Source organism: Dipodomys merriami, unplaced genomic scaffold (genome assembly GCF_024711535.1).
Source record: "Dipodomys merriami isolate MVZ:Mamm:240054 unplaced genomic scaffold, mDipMer1.0.p SCAF_29, whole genome shotgun sequence".
Lineage (NCBI taxonomy): Eukaryota > Metazoa > Chordata > Mammalia > Rodentia > Heteromyidae > Dipodomys > Dipodomys merriami.
In genome coordinates, this window is record NW_027204381.1 from 19,318,052 (window position 1) to 19,332,574 (window position 14,523).

The following is a 14,523-nucleotide window of genomic DNA, read 5'->3' on the forward strand; positions in this document are numbered from 1 at the left end:
ACTGTATTAATATTCTTAGCTTAACTCTGAGCCCAGCCTCCCGGGAGACACCAGGCAGGTCGTTGAAGAAGGCCATTAAGCCTCATTGGCCAGAGCAATTCACATCTTCTCATAAAAAGCCATGATGAAGCCATTAGCAGCCGCGCTAGAATAAAAACCCCATCCACGGGCTCCCGGCTGCTGCGGCAGGGGCATCTCCATCCTCGTAGCAGTAAATGCGTCTGCTGTCCCCATCGGGCCCCTCACCCTTAGCTTCTGGGAGGGGGCAGCTCCTCCTGCCAGTCCCCCCACCCAGCCTTCCTGTAGCGTCGGTGGCCAATGTTCCGGCTGCATGCCTGCTCGCAGAGGCTGTAGGATTTCTCACGATGACAGAGCACACCCTTGCACAGGGGCCCGGTGAGGCTGCCCAAGGCGTCTCGGCATGCCCACGCCCCAGGCCCCGTCCCATGAGGTCACTCGCCTCCTGAGAGGAGGCCCAAGCTCGCAAGAACCGCTCGGCAAACCCCTGTTGAGTATCATCACGTGCCAGGCAGGTGCCAGGATTTGACTGAATCCTCCCAATAGCCTGCAAAGTGGGTACCGGGTTACAGATGAGGAAACCGAGATGCTGAGGAATGGAAGCAGTCTGCAGACGATTCGCTTGACCTAATAAGTGAGCTGCGGGATGCAGGGTCATCTGAGCCACTGGGGTCCTAGCCAACCACGTGGGAATGTGTGGCTGTATGTGATCCCTGCCGTAAAAAAACGGGCAGCTTCCCCATGCCACAACAACCAGGCCACCAGCTTCCATTTTCAGCAGCAAAGAACAAGATTAATACACACACACACACACACACACACACACACACACACACACACACACACACACACACACACACACACACACACACACACTCCTGCTGTGGTAGCCTCTGTTGGACACTTTGTATAGCTCTTGAGAACAGGGACATCCTTCTGAGGTTCCGGGTGACTCCCAAGATGACAGTCACTCACAAACCCTCACCATGGCAGCTTCGTGGATTCTGAGAGGCAAAATCCATCACAATACAGAATGACTGCACACTGTCCTGACAAATGGACAGGGACAGAGAGAAGGTTAAGTGAGATTTCTGAGTACGATAGTGCACACTTACAATCCGTAACTTGGGGAAGTGAAGGTAGGAGGATCATGGTTTGAGGTGTATCCTAAGCCAAAACATGAGATTCTATCCAAAACAAAATCAAAAAGAAAGAGGAGGAGGAGCGGGAGGAGGAGCAGGAGGAGGAGGAGGAGGAGCAGGAGGAGCAGGAGGAACAGGAGGAGCAGGAGGAGGAGGAGGAGGAGGAAGAGGAGGAGGGAAGGGAAGGGAAGAATGGAGAGAGGGAAAGAAGGAAGGAAGGAAGGAAGGGAGTGAGGGAGCGAGGGAGGGAGGGAGGGAGGGAGGGAAAAAGGACAGGGAATGTGGTTCAAATGGCAGAGCACTTGCTCAAGCAAGTACAAGGTTCCGAATTCAAATCCCAGACTACAAAAAAAGGGGAGGGGGCAGTTGAACTAGCCCTCCATAATGACAGCCCCTCAGGCAATAGTAATAGCCAACACTGATCACACTGCTGCTATAGGTCAGGCTCCGTGCCAGGCCCATTCGGATACTTCTATTTCCATTAGATAATTATTATAGTTCCTCTCTATAACTCCCTAAGGACTGGTATTATTATTATTATTATCATGATTATTATTATTCTCCCCTTTTTACAAGTAAGGAAATTAAGAGTCACTCTGAGAAGTTGTTAACTGACTTACCTAACTTTATACTACATGTCCACATGTTCTCTGATTTTATGTCAGAGCCAGAAGTTAGCTCCCATTCATTCCACCGAATAACCAAGCTAAGGATCAACCGAGACCATCCCTCCCGGCCCTGGAGAGTTCCTTCCGGGCTCCTCTCTGCTCCCATCCACCACCACGGCCACTGCCTTCCTGCGCTTCTGGGTCTTGAATCCTGACAAAGCCAAGGACGCCAAGTTCTCGGCCACTACAAATGGGTGGGTTTAATTGATAAATTGACTGGAATTGTCCAGCCACCTGTCAGAGCTAATGTTACAGCAGATTTATAGCGAAAGGCGAGCAGCATCGTATTTCTCCCACCCCGGGACATGCGCCGCTGTCTTCTGAGTGTGGGGGGACCAGACATGCCATTCATTTCTGTGTACGGCTGACAGTACACTGCCATGGTGAAACATCACCTGCGGCTGTAAAACAATGGCAGCTTGGCACTTACGTTGGGTTCATATTTCACCGTCCCGGGGCACCTGTCAGCTCAGAATATAGAAGCCCTTAAATAAACATTAATCCAGCCTCCCTCTGCCTGCCAGGAAAGAAGAGTGAGCAAATCCAGAAAGGGGAAACTGAGGCATGGGCCACCAAGTAGCTGACTGGGCTGCTATATGCAGAGTTGAAGGCTGGGCCTCTGGGCAGCTCAGCAGGGCAGCAGCTGTGAACACTGGAGCACCCCGGGCCAGAAGGGAGATAGCCAGGTGGGAAGGCCTGTGATGGGGGCTTCCTTCTCCTGCTCCATGTTGTGTTGGACTCTGTGGCGCACAAACACTATAGCTTCAGAGTTTGGAAAAGTGCGGGGAAATAGGGCACAATAGAGGTCTAAATGAGGTCTGGTAGAGCTGGCCTTCCTCTCAGGCTCACACACACACACACATACCTGCTGTGTGACCGCAGGTAAGTCACTTCACCTGTCTGCGGCTCCATCTGCTCGCTTATGGAAGGAGCAGGTGAAGGAGTGCACACGGTACCTTCCTGCCCCACAGGGCTGTGAGCAGATGACAGGCGGGGTCGGCCTGTGGGGAAGTGTGGGCCCAGCCCTCCTCAAGAGGCTGGCCTTGTCCCCACCCCGTCCCCTTCCCAGGGCATCTCTGACCCAGGGATTTCCTTCCCTCCAGGAAAAATCCACAGAGCACCAGGAAACACTGTGGACTTCAGGGCACCAGGCACAGAGGGGAGAGGCCAGAGAGAAGGTCCCTGGCTTCCAGAAAAGGAGTGAAGCCCTGGAGTGGGGCTTCACCCAGGGGTGGGAGACAGGCTAAAATACTGATTCAGACAGCAGCATGGGGGCCCGTGCCCCCAGTGGGAGGCACAGGAGGTTCATGGGGCATTCCTGAGAGCAGGGTGCCAATGGGTGGGGCAGTTTGGGGCACTGGCTGGGCTGGAGGAGAAGAGACAGTGCCAGTCCCAGTGGCCGGGAAGCCCACCCTCCATGGGAGAAGCCAGGGACCATGGATGGAGGCCAGAAAGCGAGAGAGGGAAGGAAGACAGCCGGAGGAGGCTGGGCATCCTGGGGGGGGAGGGACGGCGGGACTGAAGCTCTTCAAGTGAGTTCTTACAAATCTGACCCTTAGCTTCATTTTGGCCAGACAACCATTTCCCTGAAGGCCTGTCCACCTGCCTAATGGGATCCAGTCCACAGTGGGGAAAATAGAAATGAACTTTCCCAGCGCCTACTGTGTGCCAGCACAAGGCCTCAATGCTTCATGAGCATGTTCTTATTTAACCCTCATATGGTGTATGAACTGGAGATCTTCATGGTCTCATTTGTTAGAGAAGACAAGGCTCAAGAGAGTCAACAAGTTCTCCAAGAGCACAGTTAGGCAGAGAAGAAGGCAGCCAGGCACTGTGGCACACACCAGTTATTCCCGGCTAATCAGGAGGCTGAAGTAGGAGGATCACTTGAGAGTAGGAGTTCAAGACAAAACTGAACAGCAATGCAAACCCTCTCCTAAAAAAATTAAAATAGAAATAGAAAATCTGGATGCCAAGAGCTAATGCCTATAATCATAGCTACTCAGGAGGTTAAGATTTGAAGACTGGGGCTGGGAAGGTGGCTCAGTGGTAGAGCGCTTGCCTTGCATGCCAGAGGCCCTGGGTTCAATTCCTCAGCACCACATAAGCAAAAGAAAAAAGCCGGAAGTGGCGCTGTGGCTCAAGTGGTAGAGCACTGGCCTTGAGCTGAAGAGCTGAGGGACAGCACCCAAGCCCAGAGTTCAGGCCCCATGACCGGACCCAAAAAAAAAAAAAAAGATTTGAAGACTGGTTCGAAGCCAGACTAGGCAGGAAAGTCCATGAGACTGCTATTACCAATTAATCACCAAAAAGCCAGAAGTGGAGCTGTGTCTCAAGTGGTAGAGCAGTAGTTTTAAACAAAAAAGCTCAGGGATAGTGCCCAGGCCCTGAGTTCAAGCTCTAGCACTACCACACAGATATGTATGTAGATACATATATAGAGAGAGACAGACAGACAGACAGACAGACATATGTTTATATACACATACATATATGAGGGTGAGAAATAGGAAGGAGAGAGGGAGAGAAGAAGGAAGGAGGGATGGAGGGATGGAGGGAAGGAATGAAGGTAGGAAGGAAGGAAGGAAGGTAGGAAGGAAGGAAGGAAGGAAGGAAGGAAGGAAGAAAGGAAGGAAGGAAGGAAGGGAGCAAGGGAGGGAGGGAGGGAGGGAGGGAAGGAAAGAGGAAAGGAGGAGGAGGGAGAGAGGGAAGGAAAGGAAGGCAGAATCAACACAAGTCTGACTCCAGAGCTATTTTTCCATTACAGAGGTGCATTCTAATTCTGGGGGCTCATGCAGTTTTACCTTCACCTTTCTCTCCAAGCCAGCCCCAATTTGGAGAGTAAATCCTTTGACGAGACCCCTTACATTCCTGTCCCCCTCTCTAGCAGTTTCTGCTCTGTGCTGACAGAACCAGGCAAGTTCACAGAGAAAGAAGAGGAAAGGGAATACTTCATAAAGAAAGAGACCGGCGTTCAGATCAACAGCAAAGCTTCTTCCAGTCGGGGGCGGGCGGGGGTGGGGGTGGGGGGAGGAGGGGACAAGGATTTTTAATAGAAAATGGAAGTTCTGGGCTTGGCAGTCATGGGACAGTCGTCCAGCCTGAAACCACTTAATCTCTTCCACCGTTTAACATGGGGCACCTCCCCAGCGCTGCCTTTCGTAAAACAGGCTCCAAATGGCTAGGAGATTAGACGCGTAGAAATAGCACAGCAATATTTTTAAACCAGAAATCGCCCGAGGGCATCTGGGCTGCCCCGGGGGTCACCACTGGAACGTAAATATCCATCGCCTCGCTCCGCGCGCTGGCCCTGTGCGGTCCGGGGAGCCAGGATTAGTTTGGTGAAGGAAAACTGATGCTGGTGTAGGCGACACAGCCCTGCTTGGGTTGGGGTGGGGATGTCTGGCTGCCGTCAGAGGCTTCCTTTGGGGCGCACACTGAATCCCCCCACTCCCTCCCTTGTCAGCATCTCCAATCGTCATAAATGACCACCCCAGAGGACAGAATCTGAACCCCTCATCACCTCCGCACAGATATCACGAGCACAAGTGAGTGGGAGGCAGGTCTTCAAGGGAACAGGAGCAGCGCCACTGGCAGGACCAACGGGAGCAGAAGAGACCCCTCACCCCTCACCCCTGCAGGGCTATGAGCTCCCTGAGAATAGCAACCATCCTGGTCCAGTCAGCTCTCCACCCGCTTAATCTCTTCTCTGTCACTCAGAAGCAGTCTGTGGGCTGGGCGCCAGTGGCTCTCGCCTATAATCCTAGCTACTCAGGAGCTGAGAGCTGAGGATTGCGGTTCGAAGCCAACCCAGGCAAGAAAGTCCATGAGACTCTTATCTCCAATTAACCACCAGAAAACCGGAAGTGGTGCTACAGCCACTAGTCTAAGCAATAGAATGCTAGCCTTAAGCAATAGAGCTCAGGGACAGCACAAGGCCCTGAGTTCAAGCCCCATGACTGACAGAAAGAAAGAAGAGGAAGAGGAGGAGGAGGAGGAGAAGGAGGAAGAGGAGGAAGAGGAGGCGGTGAAGGAAATGACCTTACTTTGCTGTGCCTTTACTTCCCTACCCACAAAATAAAGGTGGTATCTTACCTACCCATTTACCTCCAAGACAGTTTGCAGTAAATGCAAGTACAGAAGTAGTTTGGCTATTGTTTCTCTCCTTGCAGCAAGCAAGCAGTATTTGTGGGATACATGCAATAAATATTTACTGTTGACCAAGGATGATGATAATGATGATGGTGATGATGGTGATGATGATGATAATGATTGTCTACAGGAGTATGCAGACATTCCTATGTATAACAAGCATCCAGAGAGCTTGTTAAACAGAATAAAACGCAGAACCTTAGACCAGGGATTTCCCCGAGTCTGTTGTTCTTGGGCTAGAAATGCTCTAAGGCAGACATTACCAGTTCTCATACAAGGGTGGCACCAGTCTGTGGGAAAAGCAAAGGTGCCAAAGCAGACCCCGCGCCACCTTTCCCGACAGCGAGCGGCTCTCGGCGGTGGCGCTGACAAAGACCTTACCATCTTATTAATTAACTGCATTTGGCGATGGAGTTAATAAAGCATGGCCAGGTGATCAATAAGCAAAGAGTATCACCACAGCCACCTCGCTACTGCCTCGGGCCTCACACCGAACTCTTCCCGCAGGTGTGAGCTGGTGATGAGGTGTCTCCGATTGATTTGCAAGCTTGATTATTTCACTGCATTTGCACACAAAGATTTTCAGGCAAGACACAGGATGCGCCTCCCCTCCAATCACTCTCATCCCCCACCCCCACCCCGGGTCGGAAAAAACAGAGTCCAGAGAGGAGACCCTCAGCTCAACCACGGAGTCCGCTGAAGACCCAGGTGAGCACCAGCTAGACGGCAGCAACGCCCCGGGGATGCGATTGCACTGGGGAGTCAGTCTGAGCCTGCACCCTGGGGAGGAGCTGAGGGAGCCTCCCAGAAGGCACTGCAGCATTTCCCAGGCAACCTGAGTTGATGTTATTCTTGGGCAAGATGGAGCAGCCAGGACCAAGTCCTGCCTTCTTCCCAGTGCTGGGCACCCCTGAGCTTCCCCTGTCTCCACCACCATCCATGCCACCGTTTCTTTTTAGCATTTATTTCATGCCAGGCTCCACGAAAATCCTTTTTTTGCATTCTTGTACATTGAATTATTCTATCAACCCTCTAATGTCACCACTACTTGACCTCATTTTTGTTTATGTTGTGTGCCCTTACTGGGGCTTGAACTCGGGGCCTGAGCATTATGCTTTGGCTTGTTTCACTCCAATATGGCCCGCTACCACTTGAGCCACACCTCTACTTCAGGATTTTCGGTGGTTCATTGGACAGAAGTCTTATGGACCTTCATGCTTGAGCTGGGTTCAAACCTCAATCACCAGATCTCAGCCTCCTGAGTAGCTAGGATGACAGGTGTGAGCCACCGGAGTCTGGCGGAAGTTGTTTTTTCCTTTTTTTAAGATTCTTGGCACAGACATGGTTTCCGCAACCAGCAAACAGAAATCTCTGAGATCCGTGAAGATTCTGCTATCTCTCACCCTCCAAGGCCCTGCCCCACGTGCCCCACGAGAAGTTATGAACAACAGCTGACAGTTGGGCAGACTCTTTAATCTCCCAGACCTTTCTAGACAGGGCCTGTCAGAAGAAGGCCCCTTATGGCCAGAGACTTCTTTCTAGGGAGGCAGCTCAGACAGCACAGTTGTCCCCAGAGAGCCCTGGATTTAGATTGTTAACGCTTGAGGGACTTAAGAGATTATTTTGTCCAATCTCCTCCATTCACGAGGCCTAGAGAGGTGGAATTACCGACCCCAGGGACCCAGCCAGGCAGGGCCCAGGCTGGGCTAGACTGGCCTCCGCTGTTCTAACCCTCTCACCTCACTGCTAGAAAACTAGTGACCCAGGAACAGAGGAGCATCGTGAAGCACTGAGACAATGTCACGTGACACAGCGTGGCCAGGGAGGGGGGCAAGGAGGCAGCCCACCCCCTGTAAGCGGCTAGAGAATGGCAAATGGAGGAGGGCTTTGCCGTGATCTGTGTGGTGCAAAGCTGGAGCCAGGACCAGACTGTGGAAGGCACAAGGTCAAGTCCACACTGGGTTTAGCCTAAGGATGGGCTCCAAATTGCACAGAGTTGCAGGGGATGTTTTGCAAGGAAGGCATTTCCAGACGTGCGGGGTGGAGGATGGGAACCCAAGGGGGACCAGATGTCTGACTAGGGCACACAGTCCATCTCCTTCAATGTGCCTCCAACCCTGTCAGACTGAGCTCTTCCACTCAAGTCTAGAGTTCTACCACAGCACCACTTCCGGTTTTCTGGTGGTTCATTGGAGGTAAGAGTCTCATGGACTTTCCTCCCCTGACTGGCTGGCTTCAAATCACCATCCTCAGATCTCAGCCTCCTGAGTAGCTGGGATTACAGGCGTGAGCACCAGCGCTCGGCTTCCTGTGAAACTCTTACCCATGGATCTCCCTCCCACTCTCAGAGATACCCCTATGCCCCAAGTCTCATGGCAGTGGGGTGCCCATGGTGCTTGATTCCAGTGAGTGCTGTGGCCTTGGATGAGGTCGACCCATAAGGGGACGCTGTGCCTAGTGCTCTTCCGATCAGGCTGGCTTCTCTGCAGAGACTCATCTATGTGCAATGAGCCCAGAGAACTGCAGGTGGGCGTGTACCTCAAGACCTGAGTGAGAAGGGCAGGGAGATGGGGTGGCCTACTTCCCACTCTACCAGCCCTGGGGCCACAGCGGGCCACTGGGTGGCTGCAAGAGAACCGGGCAGCCTGACCGTGATCGTCCACCGTCCCCACGATGATGGAAAGCAAAGCTGGAGAACTCACACACATGACCTTCGTCATTGTCGCACGAGGAGATGACAGTAATTAGACCTCACATCTTGGCAGAGCATTTCTAAGGCTCAAACTGGTTTGGCTGTGGTTTTTTTACATGTGTGTCCTTCTATGTTGCCTCCTGCTCCATGTGCCGAGTATCCCCACGTGGTGTGTGATTTTTATGCCCTTCTTCGTTCATGCCGTGACCATCGCCCTCTGGGAGGGCGGCGGCTCTGCCCCACCTACAGATTCAGAGATCAAGGCACATGAATTCCTAAGGCTTGTGGGTAAAACCTGTTGCTGCCAAAGTAGGTGCATGGTTGATGCACTTACACACACACACACACACACACACACACACACACACACACACACACACACACACACACACACCCCTCTTTAGAATCCGTTGAATGAATATGCAAGTAGCATGTGAATCACTGTTCTTAATGAGGAGGGCGACCTTGGGAACTGCCGGTGTGAGCGTCCTGTGGCGTGAGGCCGCCGGGAGGGGGCGCTGCCCGGAGGAGGGGGAGCAGCAGCTGGAGCGGCGCGGGTTACACCCGCGGCGAATGCTGCTCATGCTGCAGCGGCACTAGGCAAACATCTGTTCATAGGGCACCCAGGCCCATGCGCCCGCGGCCCAAGGGCCACAGCCTGCTGCAGGACACCCCGGACCTCTGCATCAGATGCTGCTTCCCGATGGCAGACTGAGTCATGTGGGGAGACACGGCTAAGGATGCTCCCTACCTCCAAAGCAGAGATGCTCCTTCTCACCTCTCCCCTCCCCTTCTCCCCTCCCCAGGGAGAGACACGTCCTGTGACAGTGAGACCTCACCCTGAGGACTACTACACAGGCTTGGCATGGTACTACATTCTGGATTGTTCTGGAGCGTTCTGGAGTATTCTTATTTTGTTTTGCCACAATAGAGATGCATGCACCAACCCCAGCCTTCACTGTCAAGGTAGGACACCAGCCTTTGCCCCATTATTAAATCCAACCTCAGCCCTGCTTCAGCTAGCCATGGCCAGTGGAAGAGAAACACCCAGGTGCTCACATGGCCTCCACGGCCTTGCTACAGAGGAGGCCTGCCGGCACTCTTGCTAAGAGACAGGTGGAAGGAGCTGACCCCTACCTTGGCCACCACTTGGTCTTCCTGTTGTTACAAAGACATGTGGGGGGTTTTGGCCAAAAAACGTGTCTGGGCATCGTGGCTCATACCTCTAATCCCAGCTACTTAGGAGGCTGAGATCTGAGAATCAAGGTTCAAAGCAAGCTTGGGCAGAAAAGTCCCTGAGGCTTAAATCCCATTAACCAGCAAAGTTCCAGAAATAGAGGTGTGGTTCAAGGGCTAGAGTACCAGCCTTGAGCCAAAAAAGCTAACAGACAGGGCCTTGACCCTGAGTTCAAGCCCCAGTGTATCTGATGTCCGGTTAATTCAAGTGCCAGGAGCAGGCACAAGGTGCTGATGTATCTCAGGGAGGAGGAGGCGCAGAAGAGGCCTAGTGTTTATTGAGCACCAGCTCTAACCTGGCTACATTATGTGCATTCGCTCCTTTCATCTCACGTCATAAGGCTGCGAAGGGTGGCTCAGAGCATCCCAACGTCACATGACTGGTAAACGCAGAGCCGGGATGTAAGCGAGTGATTTGCTTTGACTCCCACCACACCAGCAGAATCCACTCTATTCCCCACCCCCCTCACACTCCAATATATAAAATGGAGAAGAGCTCTGGCTGAAAGAATTGGTGTCCGCTGGACCTTCCCCTCCTGCTCCATCCCTCCTGAGCCCTGCCTCTCCCTAGACTCTGTGGGTCAGCAGAAGTACAGAAACATATTCTAGAAGGCCTTGGGGCAGCTCCCACCAGGATAGGATTTGCCTAAGGTCCCACCTGGCTCCCAGGAACAAGCAGCCAGCTCCCGGGCAGAGCCCCCCCTCCAGGCATTGCTGTGAACTCTTTACCTACCCTTTTCCAGGGGGTGGGGGACCGCAGTGCCCTCATCCCACTGTCCCAGAAGCCCCACCCACTTCCTCAAGGCACCACCCCTCTCAAGCTGGATGTGGAAGAACTGGAGGGTGAGAGAGCACCTTACCCCCCCCCACCCGATCCCATCACCCAGGTCTCCTGTCTCCCCACCGCAGCCCTAAGCACCCAGCTATCTCCATTCTGGGGTCCCATCACCAGAAGGCTAATGTTGGTCCTGGGTACCTACAGCTGGAATCCTATAGCACAAGAACCCCCCAAGCTTGCCCTGCCCAGTGCCACCCATCCGATGTCCCCAATCCCGTCCTCTGTCCCTGGGTACAGGAGGTGGGGAATTGCAGGGCTTCCCTGCAGAAGGTGAACGCAGTGCTGAGCCCTGTAGCCCAAAGTCCCACCAGAGGCCAGCCCTTCTCCCTCTCCTGCTCACCCCCATTCCAGGCAAGGAGAAAGAAAGGCTCTGCCCGACACCCCCTTCCCCGCCCCCTGCCCGTGGCTGAGATCCAGTTACCCCTCACTAGACTAGGCTCTCAGCCTCCCTAGGTGTTCATGCAAATTGTATGCAAATCACATGCAAACGCAGGGCCTGCCCTTGGGTTGCTGGCAGGCTGCCATCTCTGGCTGCCTATAGGTCAGCCTAGTCAGGCACATGGGTACCAGCTAGAACCACTATAGTAGGGGTGAGAAAGCAGCTTGGGGCTCCTCCTCAGGACTATTTCAAATGTCCACAAGGAACACTTCCTTCTAGATCATGTGGGAAGGGACAATCTCCAAGTCTGGGACTGGTACCCCTTGTTCCCCCCCCAATTAAGCACTCCAACTATTCCCTTTCCCCTTTCCTTACCCATGAATCAAGCCATCTGTCCCCTGGAAGATCAGGGGGCCAAGTGCTTCACATGGCTAGGATTCCTAAAGAGATGAGAGGCTGAGGGGGCTGGAGTGTGCCCCCTTGCTCTGACAACTCCCAGCCCATAAAGTGCTCTGAGCAAACCTCTGCCTGGCTCTGGAGGCCACGGGGCTGGCTGCTTCCTGAACAAGCCATCCCAAGGCCTGAATTGCTGTTGGCTTGTCCCCCTTCTCCCTGTCCCCCCGGCATCTGCTCAACTTCAGCACTGCCTTTGGGTCAACTGCTTACTTGCTTTTGTTTCTAATTGAGCTCCTCAGTCTGCTGCTGAAATATATTAAAGGCAGCTGCTTTGATGCCCAGAAAAACGAAGCATCAGAAAGGTTTGCTGGGCATGGTGGCAAATTGCATCCTCCCTCATATTATTCGAGCGGCCGAGGCCTCTCTGCCCACCCATCCCCTTCCCAATCATTCACTGTCCTTCACCTGCCTCCTCTAAGTCGGGTTTGCCACTTCAGAGATTTTTAAAACACAGCTTCCCCCAGCATGCCCCCCCCTTTAATTAGACACTGAACAGAACGTAGAGATTTTCTTAATGGCCTGACAAAGGCTTTTAATTTGGTCTTCTCCAGAGAGAGGAACCATGAGTCCCCATCCGAGAGGTTGGGATGGAAAATGGAAAGGGGAGAAAAAAAATCAATGCAACCCATTATTTGGGCTTTTAGAAAACAGGAATTTTAGTGCCGGGGAAGCTTGTTCTTTTACATAGTAAAAATGCAAATGCGGGCAACACAGATGCCGGCACGCTGGATGGAAGCGCGGAGGGGCCTCGCCGGAGTCCATCTGGCTGTCCAAACCTGGATGTGTGCTGGCAATAGACGGCAGTTTATTGGAGACTTGATAAGCGATTATTAAACACCTTCCCGGGTTAGTTCTGGGGAACCGGGGCTGAGCTCAGGCTTCATCCAAAATAAATAAATAAATAAATGAAAGAGGTATTTTTGAGAGGAATGGAAATAACAGAAGCTTAAAACACATTCAATAACTGCTTAATTCCATCCAGAGGACGCTCCATCTCCTCCTGTTTTGTGTGTGTGTGTGTGTGTGTGTGTGTGTGTGTGTGTGTGTGTGTGTGTGTTTCCCTCTCCCTGCCTCCTCCCACTCCTCACAGATGGACGTACAAATTATTGCAAGAGGATATTGTTTTCTCTAACAGACTCGAACATTCCCATTTACATTTTCCTTGGTGCCGCGGGGGGTGACTGGCAACGAGAGAGAAAAATACACCCAACCCCATCTTGCTTGTTCCCTCCGCATCACATCCTCTCCAAACCACCTCCATCACCACCTACCATGCCACCCCAAGCCGAACAGTCCCCCCCCCCTCAAGGACCAGCCTTGGCACCTAAGACCCAATTAAAGCACCAAGGAAAAGGAAGGCCTGTCTGGCGAGATGCCCTGGCACCCAACACAGACACCGAAGCCTCAGACTCACACAGGCACCAAAGCTCTGCAGACCCAAAAGCCACCAGGGCCACCACACCCGGCACCTCCTGCCTGTCCATACCCTGCCCCTCCCCAGCCAGGGGCAACTTCCTGGTGGGCTTAGAAAGGGTTCTACCCCTCTGGCTGCTGTCCTGAAGCCTTCTGGACCTTTCTCTGCCCCCATCCCCAGCTGCTCCTTTCCTATCAAATAACTTGGGTTTTATTTATTCATGCTAGTCTCAGGGGTGGAGGAGGTTGGTGACCTGCAGGTGTCTGCTAACTGGCCACCACTGCTAGACAAGGGGCTGCTCTAGAAGAACCTTCCAGAAGGGGACTTGAGCCGAGGACAAAGCAGCAGAATGTGGCAACAGTTCTGGCCTATGCTTTCTCGCCTGAAAAAAAAAAAATGGGAAAGGGGATGGGGGTGGAGAGGAAGGGAGGGAGGGAGGGAGGGAGGGAGGGAGGGAGGGAGGGAGGGAGGGAGAGAGAGAGAGAGAGAGAGAGAGAGAGAGAGAGAGAGAGAACGCTAGGGAGAGAGAAATCCACTCCTCACCTTATGTATTTTTAATATTAACGTAATTAAAGCTGTGAGCCAAACCAGCCTGTGGGGGCGGAGGGAGGCAGGTTGGGGGGGAACAGTGGGGTGTTGGGGGGAGGGCTAGGGTTGAGCAGGAGGCAGACTTCTTGCTCTGCGGAGGTGGGATGGAGAGGTGATGAGAAGCAGCCAGGGGTAAGACAGACTGGGCTGGCCTTGTGGGTGTCCAGAGGCTGCCGCTGGACCTGAGAAACTCCACTACTTGACCCTGGAGTCCAGGCCATCCTTGCACCCCCCCCCCAACTAGATCTCCTGGCAAGCCCTAGCAGCCTAAACCAAGGGTCTGGCTTTGACCCCTGCTGTATCCACAAATAGGGGTTACTCTCCACCCCACCCCCCCAACCTCTGGATATTGCGATTGGCTCCAGCAGGTTGCAAATCCCAAACCCTCAGGGCTTGGGCAGAGGACTGGACCCCTCTGCGCGCCAACCTCCCCCCCTCCGATTTCCCCTCCCCATCGCCTCGGGGTCTAGGGTTGCCCCTGCGCCAGGACACGGCCCCGGCCCAGCAAAGGCGGCTGCAGGAAGAAAATCGCCTCCAGGACTCAAAGGAGAAAAGTTAGAGGGGTGATCAGGTGAAGCTGAGCCTCTCGGAGCGAGCGAGCGCCCGAGCTGCGCTGCGCCAGGGCGCGGACTCCGGCCGCCCGCGAGCCCCGGGCGCGTCCGCCGCCGCCGCCAGCGCCGCCTGCGAGTCCGAGTCCGCCGGCCGGCGCGAGCCAGGTCCCCGCTCCGTGGCCAGGCGGCCAGGCTGGAAGTGCCCGGCTCTTGCCAAACCCTCGGTCCTGGCGGATCAGGTGCGCGGCGCCCCGCAGCTGGGCTGGACACGCCGTGCTGGACGCCGGGACCCACCCCTGCACACCTTTCCCGGAGACCGAGGGCCACGCCCCCCGCCGGGCCGCCGGTGTCCGGTCCGCTGGTGTCCGGTCCGCTGGCCAGGCGCCCCG

General features: G+C 54.0%; 1 protein-coding gene across 1 annotated transcript in view; it reads right to left on the reverse strand.

Annotated features, from left to right (window-relative positions):
* The window catches only part of Dscaml1 (DS cell adhesion molecule like 1), a 248,320-nt gene that overhangs the window by 232,868 nt on the left and 929 nt on the right, over positions 1 to 14,523 (reverse strand). The gene's annotated exons all lie outside the window — the stretch shown is intronic.